Source organism: Lepisosteus oculatus, chromosome 13 (assembly GCF_040954835.1).
Source record: "Lepisosteus oculatus isolate fLepOcu1 chromosome 13, fLepOcu1.hap2, whole genome shotgun sequence".
In the NCBI taxonomy this organism is placed as follows: domain Eukaryota; kingdom Metazoa; phylum Chordata; class Actinopteri; order Semionotiformes; family Lepisosteidae; genus Lepisosteus; species Lepisosteus oculatus.
The window spans coordinates 14,749,475-14,763,189 of record NC_090708.1 but is presented as its reverse complement, the minus strand read 5'-3'; the positions used below and the strand labels follow the sequence as shown (position 1 = coordinate 14,763,189).

Below are 13,715 nucleotides of genomic sequence, written 5' to 3'. Positions count from 1 at the left end.
ATTAGTCTGTTTTTTTTCCAGAGGTATGTATGCTTTATGGCATCTACAAAGAAAACATTTAATCTTTTTTCATTTGACATCAGATTTTTAATATTGTTATGATTTTGACATACAGCCCTGAAGCCAGGACTAAATATCAGCTTTGAAGCTCCATCTCAATTATTGCTTCATTAACAACCAATCTGGGTTGCAAGCTGTGAACCTTTTGAGGAAACTTCACTGATCTCTTTTTATGGGCCATAAGAAGTACTAGAATCACAAAACTCTTTGATTTTGCTTATGAGGACTAAATTAAAGGCTTCAGGTGATAAAAGTGTAAGGCTGCATTTGAAGTGCAACCTCAAATATGTTCAAAAATAAGGCATGATTACTGCTAAATGGTCATTAAGGAACATAGGCCAATTCATAATTGAATGATTCTATTCAGGATTTCTTCTTTCCCTGCATGAAAACGTGCTCCCAATACTGTAACAGATGGAAGGAAAGCGACTGAAGAATTAAGGAATTTATAACTCAAATAATTCTAAATGTGATTGAATTCTTTAGTGAGAGAGCAGCGATTATCAACTACCCCGGCAGAGAGAGGCGAGTGCATTATCCCGTTTGTTATTATTCCACTGGTGACAAGCAAAACAGCTCCTTCAATATGAAACAACAACAAAATAATGAATATACTGTATCTGTATAATTACAAAGGCAAGAATCCGAGCCTACCACTACAAAATAAAAAAACTACAACATATCTTGGAAGCATCTGGACCTAATGCACCAGACATAACTCTCATACACTGGTGACTCACAAGCTGAAGGGACAGACAAATCAAATGTTTTGCCTTCCACATTACTGCAGGTCTAACCTGGTTTCACAGCCCCAAACCCCTCCTCTCTCTGTGCAAAATTGTGGCCTGGTTCACTTGTGGCAGTCAAAACACCAGATAATCTTTCTCCCAGACAGATCCTCATCGCAGGCAGACACTGTGTATCAAAAAAGGGATTAGAATATGGATCCCTACTACTAGAGCTGCGGCACAAAATGCAGTTCCCTTTCCCATTTAACTACACACGATGTGCTGAAACTTGTACGAGACAGGCAGCCTGGGCAAGGCATTCCAACAGTGATATCATGTAGCATAAATGCAAAAAAATGTTTCAAAGCAGTTTCATTGAAAGGAAATGAGTCTTTTAAAACATCTGCACCTGTTCTGTGGTAAGGACAGTCCAGGCAAAGAAAAGTGTTAACATGTTAACCTCCAAGCTGAAAGCTTTGAATATAGCACTGTAAACGAAAAAAAGCAACTAACCACCCACCAGCTCAGGGCGTATGTACAGAATTCTAATTTTCTTTTCCAAATGACACCAGTGAAAAACCTCATTATTCAGAGACCAGACTATTATTTGACAGCTGAAACTCAAAACGTTTTATTTTAATGCTGCCCATCCATCAAATGCCCGTTGAAATCCGTTATAATTTGCATTAAAATTTCAGAAGATCCATTATTTTAAATTACAGTCATATACTGCTCAACTACCATTAAGTCTCAAAAACAACAAGTGTACTATTGCCACAGTACACTGACCCAAAATAAACCTCACAGAAAATAAGGAGAAATATGTATAAATATTTGCTGGACTAAATGGGAGTAAGATAGTTCTGTCTTTAAAAAAAAAACATTTATATTTGTAGCCCCTTTCATGCTGTACATGCACTATACACAGTCAGACACCAAACCACAGCCTCAGAGTGCAAGATCTGCACTTAAACTAAACTCAGCCTTAATCCCACAAACCCCCACTTAATCCCACTCTTAACTCAAACCTCAGATTCAACCTTCACCGTAGCACAAGCCTCAAGTACCTAGTCATATTCCCAGCTGCAGTTGAGCCTTGGTAGATGTTAAATACTAAAAATTTCCAAATATATATATACACCACAAAGGGGAAGTGAAAAATATAGTTTCATTATTACCATTGAAATGAAAAATTAAAAGGAGAAAACTTTTAGGAAAGTCCATCAATCCAATTTACAGTTTTTTTGTGAGTTGCTCAACTGTGGCAGGTGTTAAAGGTATAATACAAAGTGACAATGCGCTTACTTTCACTGAAACTGGATAACGGAGAACAGATTAGGTGGGCAATACTGGCCCTCAAACTGGTACAGAAGAGATAAGCAGTCCTGCCGTAAGTAAAACTTGATGCTTCCCACTAGACAGGCAGCTATAGATCCTAAATATTACAATGAAGTAATTTCCATCATATACCATTACTGGATGTTCATTCTGCAATTGTTTTGTTTTCCTTCTGAGAACAGTTATCACAGGCTCTCTCGAAGGACAGTGGTATGATTTTTTTCTGGGAAGTTATATATAACAATTACAGGAAAGGTTGAATGCACTTGGGATCTGCTGTCTAAATTGCTTCAGGTCTACCGTCTCCTCAACAATTATGTCGGATGCTTCAGACTGCGGTGTACAGGGTTTTACGTTCAGGTCACCAGTGCCTGTGTACTCCACGGCAGGTAAACCCCAATAAACTAAGGCAGTTAACCTTGCTCTCCGGAGGTCAGAGCAGGAAAAGACCCAAAGGGCTACATGCGACAAGATAAAAAGCCGGCGTCATGGAGAATGACAGGTTTTAAAAAGGATTTAAAAACTTCCGTTCGCTGAGCACTTGTGCTCTTTCTAATTCCCAGAATAAACAGGACAAAGCGTCTGCTAAAAAAAGCCTGGAAAGCCATTGTAGCAATGCAGCAATTACAAAAACTAGCCAGACTGGAGAAGAAGCCTGGATGATTTACTCAGTGATGCTCATTTCATTCTTCCATCCAGCCACCCAGTTGAGGGTCGTGAGGGATCTGAAACCCATCCCAGCAATCAACGGGCGGGAGGCAAGGATACACTAAATGGATTGCCAGTCCACTGCAGGGCAGACACAAGGGCACACACACCTGGGCCAATTTTCCAAGAAGCCAGTTCAAGTCTCAGTATGTCTTTGTACTGTGGGAGGAAACCAGAGCACCCTCAAGGAAACGCACACGAAGGCGGAGAGAACATTCAAACTCCACACAGTCAGCACTCCAGGTCCATAATAGACCCCAGGAACGAGGCGGCAATGTTTATATTAATATATAAATGTTTGATATGCCACTTAACATAACTCATGACTCTGTGGGAAATTTAAGACATTAATCAATCATGCTTCATAAAACAGAGGACTGAAAAGTACTGCAGTGCTAACCCAAAATACGGATGAGTGCTGGGGAAGTGTATTTAGGACTGAATACAGGAGACGCTTCTGACCATAAAGCAGAGTGGGCGTCTGGGAAAAGCTGGCCAAGCATGTTGTTGAAGGCAGGTCACCGGGATCCTTCAAGGAATGACTGGATGAGGTCATAAGAACATAAGAAAGATTACAAACAAGAGGGGGCTGTTCAGCCCACCGAGCTTGTTTAGTAATTGAGTTAATTGATCCAAGGTGCACAATCAGCTGTTTCCACTTACAGTCACCTCCACTTGAGTCGTTCATGGTTCATTGTCAGTGATGAAGAAGTCCTCTGGGTTGAACTTTGTCAATGCCTTTGGGGATTTAGAATACCTGTATCAGGTACCCCGGATCAGATCCTTGGATCAATATGTAATTTGTACCCAAGCAATCTTGAGTTATTGGACTGCCATTTTCTTTTGCCATATTCTGGTGTTCTTAACACTAACTTGCTTTTCACACTAACCTGAAATCTTGAGCCTTGAGTGATCAGAATGAGTGCATTACAGCTCAGAAAAAAGAGGAAGTGCAAAAGCTGGTTTTGTCCTTGCATAATAGGTCCTTTGACAAGATTTATGATCTTGAAAAGATCGATAGCATCATGTCACATAAAGGTCACATAAAGGAAGTTTTGGGAGGAGGAGGTGCCATACAGCACTGGTAGAAATTGTCAGCTTTGCTTTAAGAAGTTTTCTTAAAGCTCTGTATACTGTATATCAGCATTTACTGGCATTTTTACAATTGTAATTCTCCCCCTTACCACTGACAGCCATTTCAAAAACTGTGAGATTCAGATTTATACAGTCCGTCTCAATCAAGCTTCTTTCTACAATCATTCTGACAGAGCAAATTATTTGTAGCTTGAGGTTAGTAGTTACTCAATTCAAGATAAACATACCAACTACTGAAACATCCCTTGATCCCATTCTGACCTTTATTCACAATCACCTTGAGCACAAAACATCATAACTTTAGGACCTCATAGGGACTTTGAACCCTGGACATAATTTAATCTTTCATAGTGCTGTGTAGGAATTATGCAAAGGGTGTTTTGTTTTAAAGTTGCTTTCAAGCAACCTATACATAAATACCTCAAGCAGATGTGCAGATTTCCTTAAGCACTTCTTTAAGATGAGCAACAACAAAAAAAACTTACAAAAACATTTTCACTTCTGTTGCCTTGCTCTCTTTAGAGCTTCAGAAGCAGTTTTTGGATCTGTTGTAAAGTATAGGGTGGGATAAACAGCAAGTTAGAAATTCCATCAAATATCTTTATGCCAATCATCCTAATAAAGGAAAAGCACAAGCTCCAGTTAACGAGTGTAGAATAGATTCAACAAAGCAGCAAACACAGCCTCCCGCAAGGCTTCCACCTGACGGCCTTGTGACCGGTTTAGTGCAGGACACGGTATTTAGCAAGTGCTTGCAAACCGGTATTTAGCCAGAATTTAGAAACTGACACCACCCAGAATTCCCTTTCTAGTCATTACTCCAAATAGCACATTGTCAATCAGATTCCGACAGGGAATACAGGTTATTAAAGTTCACTGCGCACGGCCAGCACTCCTGCAGTTTCAGACACTCCCAACTTTGAAGGCAGAAAAGCCATGGGAGTGGAATCCTGGGAGTTATAATGAAGGAGTCTGAGAAAGGACAGCCTCGAAAGCCAAAAACTCATGTTCAATCCAGCACGACATCTACCCTCAGAGGTACTGGTGGTTTACAAACAGCAATGCGCCCTTCCTCCATTTTCATCATTAAACAGTACCAGGTGGCAAAATGTCTCTACCATTTCAATTTTCTACAAGGATTCCTGACAATCCTTTCCCTGTGACAATACTTCGAAACTCCCATCCTGCACTCCTCCCCATCAACCTCCACCAACACCGGTCTGCTTTTCCATTTCTAAAGGTTAAGACTGGCACCTACAGTGGATATAAAAAGTCTACACACCCTTATTGAATTTGTGGGGTTTTGCTTGATGCAATAGACATCCGATCATTCTACATAGCTGAAGTGACATTTCATATAGAGAGGTAGGCTAATCTTCAGGTCACAGTCCAGTTTACTGTAACACAGCAACAACCATATTTAGCATCCACTCTTTAGTTACTTTTTTAAATATCAATGAACTGGCCCCATTTTTATCACCCAATGTTTTCTCGGTTTCGGCAATTGATTGTGGTAGCAGAGCCACTATCAGAGGGCTCGTTAACAATTCTCGTGATTTAAAGATAAATAAGCTAATTAAGTAAATCGCCCACTGATCTGCAGTGACATTTGTGAAGGACACACCTCCCTTCCAACTGGCACTATAACTCCTGCCCTCCTGCACTGCTTCAGAGCTTGAAGAGTTAAAAGAGAAAATAGCTCGATGGGCGGGGCAGAGGAGCAGGTCACACACCTGTGGGTACTGAGGTTCATGCTGTAAACCAAGACAGATTAAAGCCGAGTGGGTTGGTATATAATAAACTGGCAATTTCAAGAAATGTTTCTGCAAAACCTGGAACATTAATGCAGAACTGCAGGACAACCATTCAGCATTTACTTTTTAAACCTATATTACTTAAAAAATGTATTTGGACAAATCTTGTAAAGCTCTTCAGAAAAAGCAAATACCTTGTCAGACACTTGAAAGGAGCATTTATTCCTTTAGGACTGAAAACAGGACAGATGTCTTCACGCCACAGGTTATTGGGGGTCTGGAATAAGTCAGACAGCTCAGATTCCTTCAAGAAACTGCTCAGCGAGATCCTCAGATCACTAAGCTACCAACAAATGAACGAGAGGGGCCAAACGGCTTCTGTAAGGCCAGTTCATTTTGGATGCAGTGCAAAAAGTTAATCAGGAAAATAAACTTTTGATCAGAATGTTTCAGACAACACTTGGACGCCACAATGAAATGTAACTGAACTATTTTGTGCAGATTCCTTCAATAACATCTAGGGAGCTATGAAATTGGAAAACAGCTTCAGTGTCCGTCATAAACACAAATAATTAAAAGACTTTGGGAATGAACTGAAAGGAAGTCATTATTCCTCACAGATAATGTATGCGTAACTAGTGCTGGGCGATAATTCGATAACGATAATATAGTGATATAATTGTCCTCGATATAATTTTAACAAAAGTTCCATAAATGTTCGATATATATGTTTATGCTTTGCGCATGCTTACAAAATACCGCGCGAGTGCGCGTGCGTGTTGCAGACCGGGCAGCTCAAGTGGTGGTGTTTACCCACACGGTGGTGGCTGACAGGATTGTAGTTCGAGTGGAGAAATGAGCAACACTGAAGCAAACGTAGTGCTGCCAACGACCAGCTCGAAGAGGTGTTTAATTTACCAATTAACTGTCTGGTTTCTTCAACTTTCACTCAGGAGGAAAAAAATCTGCCTTTAAACTTGAAAGAAATAACGATTTGACATTTATCGTGATAATTACCGATATTGCCTGATATGAAAATGTTTATCGTGATAATGTTTTTGGCCGTATCGCCAAGCCCTATGTGTAACCCACATTTTATCGCACAGAAATGTGCATTTTGGGCGAGCTGGAGCAGTCGCAGGGTTCTTAGCTGTGAGTCCAGATGTGAAAAGCACACAAGTGGCTATTCCAGATCTGGTGGGTATAACACATGGCGATTCAAAATGTATTTAAAAAATGTGAACTTTAATAAGGCAAAACATTTCTCATCTTTAATATCGCTGCATTAGATGTTTCTTATGGGGCTGTGTGATGGGGAAACACCACCTTGCAGTTCTGAGCTCCCAGTTTACCCTCCCAGGTATTTTTCTCGCCAGTATTACAATGTATTCTTTCTTATGGGGCTGGCTTTTTCCCCCACTCTGTCTCGCCTCCAGTGTAGCTGGCAGATTTGGATTCACATTTATCATTTAATTCATATACTTGGATGAAACATTAACAAAGCAAGTCAGTAGCTGTGTGGTTTAATAATACCAAGAGTTGTAACACTGTAATTACATGTAATAAGTGCACTTCCACTATGCCATTTTGTAGGACAGATGAAACTGATGCCATACAGCACTGCAGTTGTACATGTCCTAGGGTAGGTATGGGTGCTTATATCATCACACTACATCAAAAGCCTACATTATACGAATGTGTGTGCCCCCCCCAGGTGCCCCCGTTTCCACTCCAGAAACACCAGCACCGTCGGCCATAGCTTCCTCTGATGTTGCCGTCTAGTCCCTTTGTAAAAGTAAAGAACAAGACCTCAAATTACTGCAGGTATGTGGATTAATCCCTGTAATTTTAAAAATGTAGAATTCCAAGTCATTATTCCCAGTCTGGTGGGAGAGGAGCCTGCATTGCAGAGCTAATCCTCAACATGCTTGCACAAGAAGCAGAACGAAATGGCAACAGGCAGGAAAGCCTTTCCACCACAACAGAGGCTGAGGTGGGTGTAATTTTGTGATTCAGAGGGTGCACAGCGAGCCCCTGATGACAGAGAAAATTATTGTGTACAGTCATCTTCAGGATCCAACATAAATGCCACATTCTGCCTAAAAATAAATGCAGACTGCCCATCCCACTACAATTATACCTTATTCACTCCTGCTTTGAACTAAACAAGTAAAAAAAAAGATTTTCCTGAAGTCTGTATTTTTATGAAACTTTAACCTACAGTAAATTTAGGTAAATTTATGTATTAATCCCATACCATAATTGTTGATGAATCTTTGAAAGGGTTCTGGACACATCAGTTTCAAACAGAGCTACCAATGCTTTAAGCTGAGCTACAGAATGGAGAAAGGATCAACTAATAATATCTGGAAATGTACCGATTCAACATTTAGTTCCCTACGGGATTAATAAAGTATTATCTATCTTTAGTTAATCCGTTACCTGGAAAATGGAAGCATGAATGTACAATCTTATTCACACTGCGCATAACCCAAAAAACCCTGAAGAAATCTGGCATGTTCTCTGCATTTTATTGCATCTCTGATTTTAACTACATATTCTGAACCAATAATATGGAGAAGAGGTCACATCTCTGATATGTTTAGAAATTAATCAGTTGATGATTGACAGCGCTTGCAAAACACAGGAATGCACCCCTCAACAATTACTGCAGTTGACCATCACAGAACAATAAAAAAAACTATTAAAGTGTTCACTTTGGTCTTTCTTAACACCTAAAAGTATTATCTCTGAGAAAACTGAAGATGCCAACTAACAGCTTCATGAAACCAGTATTGGCAAGGCATCTCATTCTTTGTGCACTACAAAACTGGAAATCAGGCTTGCTTGTCCATGGGAGAACAAACAATGCTGCCACTGATAAAACTCCAAATATGAAGAGTATCAACAGGGGTCATAGTGAGGAGCCTCCACTTCATCGCGTAGGCCAGAATTAAAGCTTTCAAAATGTTATGTTTATGTATATAACTTATCCATTCTTCTCAAAAACCCAAATCTCTACTCAGCTCACACAAATGAATGCAGGACACACTTTGAGAAAAGATTTAAGTTCTTTGTTCATGCAAAGATCTTCCCAGTTAATTCTGAAATCTCCTCTACTCTTGGATGTACACTATTTACCTGTCACTTGTGTTAGCAATTTACATTTCCAAGAATACAACAAGAATGTAAACAATCTTTTAACAGCAGTGACAGTTAAAAGTTGAAGGATTAAATATATTAAAACTCGATAGTTTCCGCATCTACTCCCACATTCTGGTTAAAACATGATTTATGTCAAAAGAGACTGTAAATCTTAAGGAGAAATCTTGAACTGCCTTCAGTGCCGATTCCCTGGAACTTTCAAATCCCAGTGGCTCTTCAAGAAGAAATTCAAAACGAAACCGATCCCGTGAGTAAAAATGCTGTCAGCATGCAGATGCTTCACCCACATCCTGAGCCTTCCATCAAATAAAAGGGTAAATGTCAGCTGAGGGATCTGCTTGACGGCCAGTTCCCTCAGGAAATGACAACTCCTTGGAGAAGCGAGTAAGGAAACCCAATCTTAAGGGTCACTGCATTGCTACCGGCAGGACTTGTACAGCACACAACTTGTCAGCCTTCAGACTATACGCACAACATGGGCATTACAAATACAAAAAAAGTAAACACTTGTATGCCCTGTAAGAGGGTGGTAAATTCAGACACGTGATAAATTCCCGCCTGAATTACATTCTACAGACAGCAAAGAGAATAACCTGCCATCCTCCATCACCCTGTTAAAAGAAGACAATTAGTGGAGTGACTTTAAACACTAAGTTTAAAAACTTAGGAGCAGGGGCTTACAGTGACCCAACAACCTCTCCCAGCCATGAAGTCAGCAGACCCTCAGTTATGCTCTGCACCAAAATGGAGATGGGCGCATAGAAGTATATTTGACCATTTTGCATTTTGCAATTTCTTTAAATTTCGCAAGGAGTTTTTTTTTTTGGGGGGGTGGAGGGTGAAGCCAGTAAGCAGCTTATCTGCTCAGATATTTAAAGAGTGGGACTTCAAAGAAGTCTAGATAGAGCTTTATTAAGAGCGTTTTTTTTTACGTGTTCTTACCTTACTTTTTTCCCCTCACAAGTTATGCCTGTAAAAGAAAGCTACTCTGACACATTGCCTCAGCCATCAATAATTCCGAATTAACTGGATAATATGCAGATATGACTGCTCCCTGAAGCTCCTTCCATCTTTCAGATGAAACACTGCAATGAGACCTTGTCCATGCTCTGGCCTCCAAATCGTTTATAAGGGTGTTAGCCTTTGTGAAATACGAAAATAACAATACAAATCTATCCTACATAAATTCAAGCTTCCCATTATTCAAATTTAAAGCATTACCTAATCCACTTCCCATTAAAACTGCAGTTACAATTTAGGCTGCTGCACAGTGGCTGCGCACAACATGGCCACCGAGTTCCTGTATATCAGTGGGCGGCTGCCAGTAAACTCAGGGCTTTACTGTGAAACATTTTGACATCGTTTTTCATAACAAACAGACATACACAGTTTCAATTATTTATTAAGAGATTATGGATAAATCATGGCAAATACTACACTGAGATTATTTCAGTACCGGACGAGAGTCTGTTTTTGCGTATCAATGTCTTATTTTATTGTGAAAGGTTTCTGAATTTGAGTACCCATCGACCACACTACTACTGCAGGTATGCACTGAGATTTTGCCCTGATGGCTTCAGTCAGTCAAGATACAGAGACATGTACTGAACCAACAATGCTGCAAAGAACTAACATCCCATCCAGATAGTCTTGTACTCTCTATTTGAATAACGCTACAGAAACTAGAAACTTCAGCTACAGTATATGCATGACTCAGCATGATGAAGGATTAAGCCTAACTTACTAAACTCTTATTCATTGAAGAATTCTATGAAACATAAGTAAAAGAACAGAAAATTAAATACACAAAGACAAACACAAAGCCTAGTTCATGTAGTCATTTTTTAAAAATCAAAACGCACTAAAAGATGATAACTGTATACAACTATGGTTTGATACATTCACTTAGAATATATCCCAGTTTACTAGAAGGTGATGTTTACCAACAAGAGACATCAAAAGGTTGAAGCCAAAAACCAGCGTAATCAGTTTGCTGAATAAATCAAATGATCAAATGCTAGCTGCTGAAAATCACAAATTTTCTCAAAATGATTTATAAAATACTTTTCAAGTATTGGTGATATATCACCACCGTAAGCCTTATTAAGCAAAGGGGATAGCGATTTGCAAATCATTTAGATCTCATGGAGATGAGCCTGCTTATTAAGAGCCAAGCTTGGCCATTCGGAGCCGTGCAATGCTGTAAGTCAGAATGTTTCGATGGAAACTTCATGAGAATTCAAGAGACATGAACTTAAAATAAACATGTTGCTCAGCTCACCAAACACTATGATGTGCAGATAGAAAAGTGATCTCTGCTGCAGGCAATGAAACAAAAAATGTGAAAGAATCAATCATATTGTTTCTTTTACATTGGGAGCATTATGCTTTTTCGAGTATTGTAAAATGTTATAGCTTAATTCCTGAACAGTTTTTAAACTGTTTATTTGTTACCACATAAAGACATTCCTACTGTTCCTGCTATACACCAGTGTGTTTCACACTATCTGAAGCCGAATACTAAAGCCAAATACTTCTGGCTTCTACTGTTGCGTTATTCAGCAGAAGACATATGAAGGCATAAACTGCAATATTTTTTCCACTGTAGCGATTAGAAGCAGAAACAGTGACCACATTTTTTTATTACAGATTCTCCACAGCCTTTAAGCATTTAACATTATTAATTAAGGTTAATCACTAGCGTGTTAACGTTAGCCAGCATGTATTCTCATTATTAAAACAAAAATAAACTCCTTCATCTTCTGGCATCCGATTGTCAAGCAACGATCTCATGACGTGTGCATTCTGTGGAGGAAATCACTCCCATTCTGACACCCATTCAAATGAAAAAAACCCATACCATAATCTTTGGCAACATCTATAACCGGAAATCCAGACCAATGATAAAGCACTGAACATGACACAGATTGGATTTATACATTATCAAGAAAGAAATATATAAGCAAGTCGCTGTATTATCAGATCATTCTGTCATTACTGTAATACTGGACTGTTTCCTTACCATTAGCTGTTTCCCTAGCATACAGTCCATCTTGTTTTGAACAAAACAAAGGTTTTGCTCGCAGTGATTTTCAAAGGCTCAACATCATGGGACTGGCCTCAGATGGATTTCGGTACTTTAGACTAAATGTCAACCAACATTAGGTTTCTAAAGATAACAATCTGGAGTTCACAGTTAACTCACATATTTCAGGCAGGTCCAGCACAGCAGGTCCAAATGTTAAATGACACAGCGTTTTAATCGTGAAAGAGCTATAACACTATACATGGGAGATGTTATTCCTTCCTCAGATTCCCACATTTTGTTGTTTACAGCAGATGTCGGACTGGGGGATGTTTGATGGCCTTGCTAGGTTTTTGGTTTGTTTTATAAACAGTAGAGGTTAATAGCAGGAAGGGCAAAAGCCATAGAAACACAGCAGATATCCCTGCCATTCTCATGCAATTGCAGTGAAACAGTCTTTAGTATAAAGAGACTTTTTCAAAACACTTTGAATCTGTGTAGGCAGCTCGACAAACGATTTCAAACAAACCAAGCAGATAAAAGCATTCCCATTAAGATTATACGGTATACAGTAAGGTCACCGATATTCTCTCTTAGAAAAATTGTGCATAATTCGTTAAGACCTTTTCTATTTCTACTGAATCAGTAGCAAAACGTAGAATGCAAAGCAGCCAAAATCCTTTTTTTTTCTTTCCTTCAACCTCCGACTTTCCGAACTAACTTAGGACAAAGCCACGAACCAGGATCGAGGGGGGTGGGGGGGAAACTCAATTGGTAATCTGCCCGGCAGAATGTGCTTTGCTTTGTTCGAAACTGCTTTTTTTTTTCAAAACCAACATTTTCGGCTTTATTACTTTTGAACAGCAGTTTTTTTTCCAATTAAGCCTTGTGCATAAAAGGTACCACAATGATACCTATTTATCCCCATTCTACAGAGCCGCGTCCGTAATTCGCTGGAGACGTGGAGAGCAGTAACGAGGTTTGCAGGACTGTTATTTTCCCCGAAAGCAAACAGGACTAAAACGTCACCTCTCGTCGTCGTGGATAACACAGTCAAAGCACCCATCGTCTTGTGAAAAGAAAATTCGTTTAAGTCCAAAAAGAAACAAAAAGGAGTTGTAATCCAACAAAACCATTAGTTCAATTTTGAGAAATGTATTGTTGATTGTTCCATTTTCAAATAAATCAGCGCATTATAACTTCACCAACTTGTTAATTCCTTAACATCTGCACATGAAATACACATTTCACACGGGAAATCGTATCTCTCTTAAGACCGACAAAAAATAGCAAAAAGCAATTTTGTATCTCCTGTATTTTCTGGTTTTAATACAATATAAAGTTACACAAGTTTCCATCTGTAGCAGATAGCGTTCTACAACACAAGACGTTGACATCTAAATCAAAACAAAGATTTTTATTAAAAAAAAATTACTCATTTCAACTTCCTACCTGAGCCCGGGGGATCAGAGCCAGTTCCCGAATTTCAAATACCAAAAGACACAAATTCTCAATAAAACGCGTAAGCGTACACAAACACGTCTGACCAATATCAATACTCCTCTTGCACCAGTACGTCTCGGCACTCTTACTCCACACAACAGTCAATGTTCTCTGCAATCTAACTTGTTTCCAGAGGCCTTCCCGTGCTGCCTTCGATTGGCTGTTTTGGCTGACGTCCTCTTTTCATTGGACAAGCGCCCCGTCTGTCATGTGCGCCCAGCTTGTGCAGGGAGGCTGCAGAATAAGGTAGGTACTGTAGCAAGTTCTACTGTCTGCAAGCAACAGCCTAGACATGGAGAAGCCGCTGTAGATCCCGTGTTACTGCGGGATCCCCGCTGG

At 39.6% G+C, this 13,715-nt stretch overlaps 1 protein-coding gene across 2 annotated transcripts in view; it reads right to left on the bottom strand.

Moving 5' to 3' along the window:
- The window catches only part of nck1a (NCK adaptor protein 1a), a 59,925-nt gene extending 46,444 nt beyond the window's left edge, over positions 1-13,481 (bottom strand). For both annotated transcript variants that reach the window (XM_015361189.2, XM_006637700.3), the window contains exon 1: positions 13,326-13,481. The gene's annotated coding sequence lies outside the window, so the exon portion shown is untranslated. The remainder of the gene's footprint in view (positions 1-13,325) is intronic.
- Positions 13,482-13,715: the final 234 nt, after the last annotated feature.